The sequence below is a fragment of the Chiloscyllium punctatum genome, chromosome 10, assembly GCF_047496795.1.
Source record: "Chiloscyllium punctatum isolate Juve2018m chromosome 10, sChiPun1.3, whole genome shotgun sequence".
Lineage (NCBI taxonomy): Eukaryota > Metazoa > Chordata > Chondrichthyes > Orectolobiformes > Hemiscylliidae > Chiloscyllium > Chiloscyllium punctatum.
This window is the reverse complement of record NC_092748.1, coordinates 45,437,404-45,443,697: the sequence shown is the minus strand read 5'-3', so window position 1 is coordinate 45,443,697 and position 6,294 is coordinate 45,437,404. Positions and strand designations below refer to the sequence as shown.

Here is a 6,294-nt window from a genome sequence, read left to right as displayed (position 1 = left end):
CACTGTGTCTTTGACTCTTTTGCAGGCTGAAGAAGAAAATAAGCAATGGGATCGAAACAGCCATTCTCCACTGAGACAGGTACAAGTACCTTGGGCCTCTCCTTCAGAGACTGAGAATCATGAAACATATAGTAATTTAAGCTGAGCTGTATCTAACCTCAATTATAGAAAATGAGACACTAGTGACAGTCAAGGTGACAAAGATGCTAAACTTTCTTTGTCTGTGAGGTCTTCTAGACTGCCACAGTGGATTTTTGCAGTTATGCAGACATGCATGAAGTAATTCACTTCTGTTCATCAGGATGAGCTATGTTATCAATTTAACCAGGAAGAATCATCATCAAAATGAAAAGTTCTTCTATGTTGCAGAGAAACTGCAAATTCAAACACAGTAAATATTATACTGGATTAGTGGTGCTGGAAGAGCACAGCAGTTCAGGCAGCATCCAAGTAGCAGCGAAATCGACGTTTTGGGCAAAAGCCCTTTATTCCTGATGAAGGGCTTTTGCCCGAAACGTCGATTTCGCTGCTCCTTGGATGCTGCCTGAACTGCTGTGCTCTTCCAGCACCACTAATCCAGTATTTGGTTTTCAGCATCTGCAGTTATTGTTTTTACCACAATAAATATTATGCTCATTAAGCTATTTAGGTTGCTTTTGCAATTTGGATGCCCATCTGAAATGATCAGTGAAGCAGGAAACTGGAATTTTGCTCGGATTTTGCTCCTCAGATGCTGCCTGACCTGCTGTACTTTTCCAGCACTACTCTCTTAATCCTTTATTTTACCTCTGTACTATATTAAGGCCTTGAAAATGGCGTTGAGAACATTGCAAAGCATAAAAGAGAAAATAAAGACGAAGGTTCACATTCTACATGAAAATCAACAAAAAGCACTGTGAAGGCATTGAGAGGAATACCACAAAAGGTGAATACTCATATACATAGCTTTTGCCAGAAACAAATCCGGTGCAAGTTATAATGTGGCTCAGAAAGGAAAGTACTGCTTCCTGCTGATGAAGATTTGTCAACACAGCAGCTAATGTCTAGGTTTCTCCTTCAACAAAAGGAAGTTCCATTGTGTAATCTCATAATGCCGTCGGCTGAAATGGTTAGACGCTGTTTTCTGATTTCAAGGCTCATGAGGTCCTAGTGCTGACAATGAAGACAAAACAAAAAAAAATTACTGTTTTTAATCGTGGACATATGATGCATTAATATAAGTTTGGCGAGAAATTCAAATTTAGAGAAGATGAATAGCTCTTCAATGAGGAAATTGAAGCAAAGCATTGTGGATGCTGGAAATCTGAAATAAAATCAAATTACTGGAGAAACTCAACATATCTGGCAACATCTGTGGAGTGTGAAAACGAGTGATGTTTTAAGGCCAATAGGACTTTTGTTTTGGAACTATTTCTCTCTCCAAAGATGCTGCCAGACATGCCAGTTTCTCCAGCACTTTCTATATTTTACTCCAGTTGGGGAACCTGTGCTTTTCTAACATGACTTGCATAGTTAGCTCAGTTGGCTAGTTTACAGTGCAGAGTAATGCTAACAGCATGGATTTAATTCCTGAACTGGCTGAGGTTACTATGAATGACTCTCCAGCTCATCTTGCTTGAGGCAAGGTGACCATCAGGTTAAACCACCCCTAGTGGTCTCTCTCTGATGAGAGGGCAGCCATTGCACTCTACAGGGACCTGTTGGCTCTTTCATACAAAGCAGCTCCACATACACTGTGGGAACACTTTCCATGTTTGTTATTTCAAGCAAAATCAACCAAGTCTCTAATTCTGCTACAAATAGCAATTGAAGGAGATGTTTTTACTTGTTTATAATTCTGCTGACACTGAGTAACCAGAGGAAATCTCTCCCCAGTGTCAGAGCTAGGGAAGATATTGTCTTGTTTAGAGACTGTGAATGGTAAATCTTATCTATCTTCAAAGGAAGGATGTTGCAATTTGATCTCGACTGAAAATGCTATGGAGGAAAAATGTTTTTTGCTGCAGAGACATAGAAGGAACAGAAAATATGGCCATGGAAGTAAACGAAGGGGTAATGTTAGATTCTTTGAATCTAATTATTATCCTTGGAGTTCAGTAAATGCATGCCACATCTGTCAGTATTAATATCTGTGTATTTGCAGCAGGGCCAAGAGAAGCAGAGGATTAAAGTTGGAGAGACAAAGTACACAGAATTGATGACAGTATGTATGTTGCTTATTTTAAATGGGTTAATACCTCTCATAGACCATTTCAGATGAATTAATGCATGAATATTACAGGGTACTTTCAGGGTATTAGGTGGCCACTATCTATGTACCTCATGCTAGGTCTGAGCACATTGACAAAGGTCCTTCAGTCATTGATTCAACCAGTTCAGGCAGCAAGTTACACAGTAGAAACATCCCATGATAAAATGTGAAGCTTAGTTTAAAAATATGAAACATAAATTGAGGATAAACCGACTTCCAGCTTTCCTGATTAAATAACCACATTTTGTGCCACTGGGGCAAATTCACTGAATGCACCTCAGAATGATTTCAGTACAATATGTTTTCATGATCCTTAACCTGGCTGGACAACTTAATCTCTGAATTGCGGAACAATTCTGACAAAATATATATACATAGAATACAGCAGATGCTAAATATTGTAATTAAAAGAAAAGAAAATGCCAATATTACTCAACAGATTTGGCAACATCTGCGGAGACAGAGATACAGTTAACATTTTAAAATTTTCTATCAGTGTATGTACTTCAATTTCTTGTAATCTGGTTTTATTGAAAATGTTATGCTGCTTCAATCAACTGAACTAACCTTCAAGGCTAAATGTCAGTGGAAACATTTGAAAGTAAAACAGTTAATCACATAAAATTACAGGTACAAACTAGTTTCAATTATGAATTCATATTGTGATTGCCAAGTATGTATAATAATAATCATCTAATTTCAATCACATTTAGAATTACTTAAAATTGAAATAAGTTAAGTTAAGTTTCAATAGTTATACTGATTTTGTCTGTACTGTGATTTTTCACGTTTCTCCTACATACGTTATCAATTTGTAGTAAGCTTACTGAGTAACATTATCATCTAGAAGAAAAGGACAGAATGCATTATTTTAAAAGGTGCTCAGTTTAAAAAATGTGGATTGAAGATTATTTGTAATTTCTACCCAAAATTAAAGAACAAGGACACAATCTGTGAGAGTCCCTCTACCTGGATATTGAGGTAAGCAATGTTTATAGCTAGCCACTTGCTGTGACATGGAAATTTATGGGAAAAAATGCAGTGTTCAAAATAGTAGTTTGTGTTCTTGGAAATGTTCTGTATTAATTGATTTAGAGCAATGAAAACATGAATTCTAATTTTAGCTTTACATCCTAATGGGATCAAAGTAGGTATTTATAATTCCGAGTACAAGTAAAGCTCTCTCAATGCAGTAAGTTAACTTTAGATCTGGTCATATAATTTATCATGAACTGCTTTTTCCTATCCAAGTTCTTGTTTGATGAAACATACAGGCATTTTATTTTTCTTTGAACCCGTAAATTAAGAGCTTTTAGATTTATTTTGACAACTATTTATTCTGTCAATCTAAAATTTCCAACCAAGTTTCTCATCGTAATACTTTTTAACATCTTTGTATTCATGTTACAAACAAAAAGAAATTGCCTTCCTAATTCAATTAAGTGTTGAGTTTAAAAATTATATGATGATACTTATTTTGTCCACGTAAGTGCATCCTTTCAAATGGCCTCATAAGCTCTCATACAGAAATAAATATATCTGACTCCATAAAATATATTGTATTATTTTGAATGTGGCTGTTACTAAACTTGATCAGCATTTATTAGAACTTTTACAAAATCACAAGACAAATCAGGACAATTTTTTTTGTGTGAGCTAACTAATTTCAGCGAGGCGTACAAGTGGAATTTGCAATTCAGGACTCTAGGATCACCAAGATGGCTTTGTAGTGGCTTCTTTCTTTTGATCACTGAGCATGCTGGATGTGATATATTTGGGTTTTGGTTGACAGATGTGAGCACTTCCATGATGCTCACTTTGTTTTAATAGCTTGATAATACTGTCACTGTCTGAAGGAGTTTGGATAATTTCCTTATTTCAATGGAAATTCCTACCATTATGTCCTTCAGACATAATGGTCAGTTCAGACATGAAAATGCTTTCTAAAATTTGCAAAACTTTCCTAGAATGAAGCTTTAAATCTCAAGAAATATCAGGTATTTTCAGTCAAATTGTTTCAATATTTTTTCTTTTGTCCATTTAGGCTTTGAAGATTCTAGTTTACCTTCCAAGGAGGACCAGTTTGAACCAACATGACCGGAACTAATGCAATTCATCCCTGTGTGACATTGACCTGCATCAACAAAGCAAGTTAGACCAACAGTGGAATTTAGGATGGGATCTCTGGCCTTGGGAATGGGTGATGCTACTGCACCTCTGCCCCTGAAGTAAGGTTGTGGAACTCTTCAGATCACCGACTCTTGATGGACTATTAGTACCTCCACAAAAATGTATTTTATTATATCAGTCTACCCTCTGGATGTGTCAGGCTCGTTGAACAGTCTATCAGACATAAGCCATGATGTGTGGGCACTGGTGTTGGACTGGGGTGGACAAAGTTAAAAATCATATAACACCAGGTTATAGTCCAACAGGTTTATTTGAAAGTACAGAGGAACTTCGATTATCCGGCATTCAGTTATCTGAATATCAGATTATCCAGCAACATTGCAAGGTCTTGATACTTGCCTAAACTATGTTATCCGGCGTTCAATTATCCAGAATTCAATTAACTGAATGAAATACTCTCTGCCCGTGTCCTTCGGATAATCAAGATTCCTCTGTATTAGTTTTCAGAGCGCTGCTCCTTCATCATGTAGCTGTGGAGCAGTATCATAAGACACAGAATTTATAGCAAAAGATCACAGTGTCATGCATGTAAGTGATACGATATATTGAGCAAATCTAGATTGCTGTTAAGTCTTTCACTTTTACAATGAGTTGCAGGTTTTGGTTCATTAATATGTAAATCCCAGAACTTCTTTCAAACTACGCTCTCGAGATAACTTAAGATATTATAAAAAAAAGTGACATCTCAGCTCAGGCAATGCATTAAAGGTGTGAAGTTAGAGTTTGTTTGCCTTCCCAGCTTAAGTCAGACTGGTTCTATTTTCAAAGTTAGGAATTTATAAAATGTTACATGGACTGACTGCCTGCATTGACTACCTGCAGTTTGTGTGCGTTTTAGGCAAGATAGAATTTATCTGCAAATACAATTCTGCAAATACAAATTCACCCCATAGACTCATATCTGTATGTGCATGCATGTGAGGGGGAGAGAGAGAGAGTGTGTGTATGTATGGGGGGTGGGGGTGGGGAGTATGAGTATGTGTGTGTTTGCTTGTGTGTGCCTTTCAGTGGGTGTATGTGTGTGTGTCTGAGTGTGAGTATGAGAGACGGTCTGTGCTAGTGTGTGAGTATGTAAGTGTGTGCGTATATGTGCTTGTGTGTGAGTGTGTGTGAGAGTGTACAGTGGGGTCACCTGTAGTGTGACATAAACCCAAGATCCCAGTTGAGGCCACCTTCATGAACACCAAACTTTTTATCAGCCTCTGCTCAGCCACTGCGTTATTGCGTATCCTGAAGTCTACCTTGGAGGATGGTCACCTGAAGATCTGAGGCTGAATGTCTCTGACCGTTGAAGTGTTCCCTGACTGGGAGGGAACGCATACACACACACTCTCTCTCTCATACACTCACACACACATGTCTATAGAGTGCAGATACTTTGTTCAAAAAGCACATCATTTGCAGGCAGTCAATACAGGTAGTTAATCTAGGTTTGTTCAATACATCGTTTCAGTTGCATGACACTGTGATCTTTTGCTATAAATTCTGTGTCTAATGATCCTGCTGCACAGCTATCTGATGAAGGAGCAGCGCTCCGAAAGCTAGTGCTTCGAAATACATCTGGCAATGTGTGATTTTTAACTTTATCAGATATAAGACAGGTAAAAAACACTACTTTCTCTCCAGGCTCTCTGCCTTTATTCCTGCTGAAGGGCTTTTGCCCGAAACGTCGATTTTACTGCTCCTCGAAAGCTGCCTGAACTGCTGTGCTCTTCCAGCACCACTAATCCAGAATCAGATATAAGACAGCCTAGCCCAACTTTATGCGATTGTGCAGATATACATTTTTCCATAGGGCAAGGTGTTAATCTTCTCCAGAAAAATCCAAAGTAAATTTAACGTCAAATTAGAAA

At 37.7% G+C, this 6,294-nt stretch overlaps 1 long non-coding RNA gene across 3 annotated transcripts; it reads left to right on the top strand.

The window, feature by feature from the left end:
* Window positions 1-820: 820 nt before the first annotated feature.
* LOC140481792 (uncharacterized) lies at window positions 821-4,920 on the top strand. 3 transcript variants are annotated; one of them, XR_011961606.1, is made up of 4 exons: window positions 821-925; window positions 2,144-2,203; window positions 3,189-3,232; window positions 4,296-4,920. It is a non-coding gene; the product is annotated as an uncharacterized lncRNA (long non-coding RNA). The 3 variants fall into 3 exon arrangements; XR_011961604.1 differs by lacking the exon at window positions 821-925 and adding an exon at window positions 1,919-2,052 and having other exon boundaries at window positions 2,147-2,203; XR_011961605.1 differs by lacking the exon at window positions 821-925 and adding an exon at window positions 1,919-2,052.
* Window positions 4,921-6,294: the final 1,374 nt, after the last annotated feature.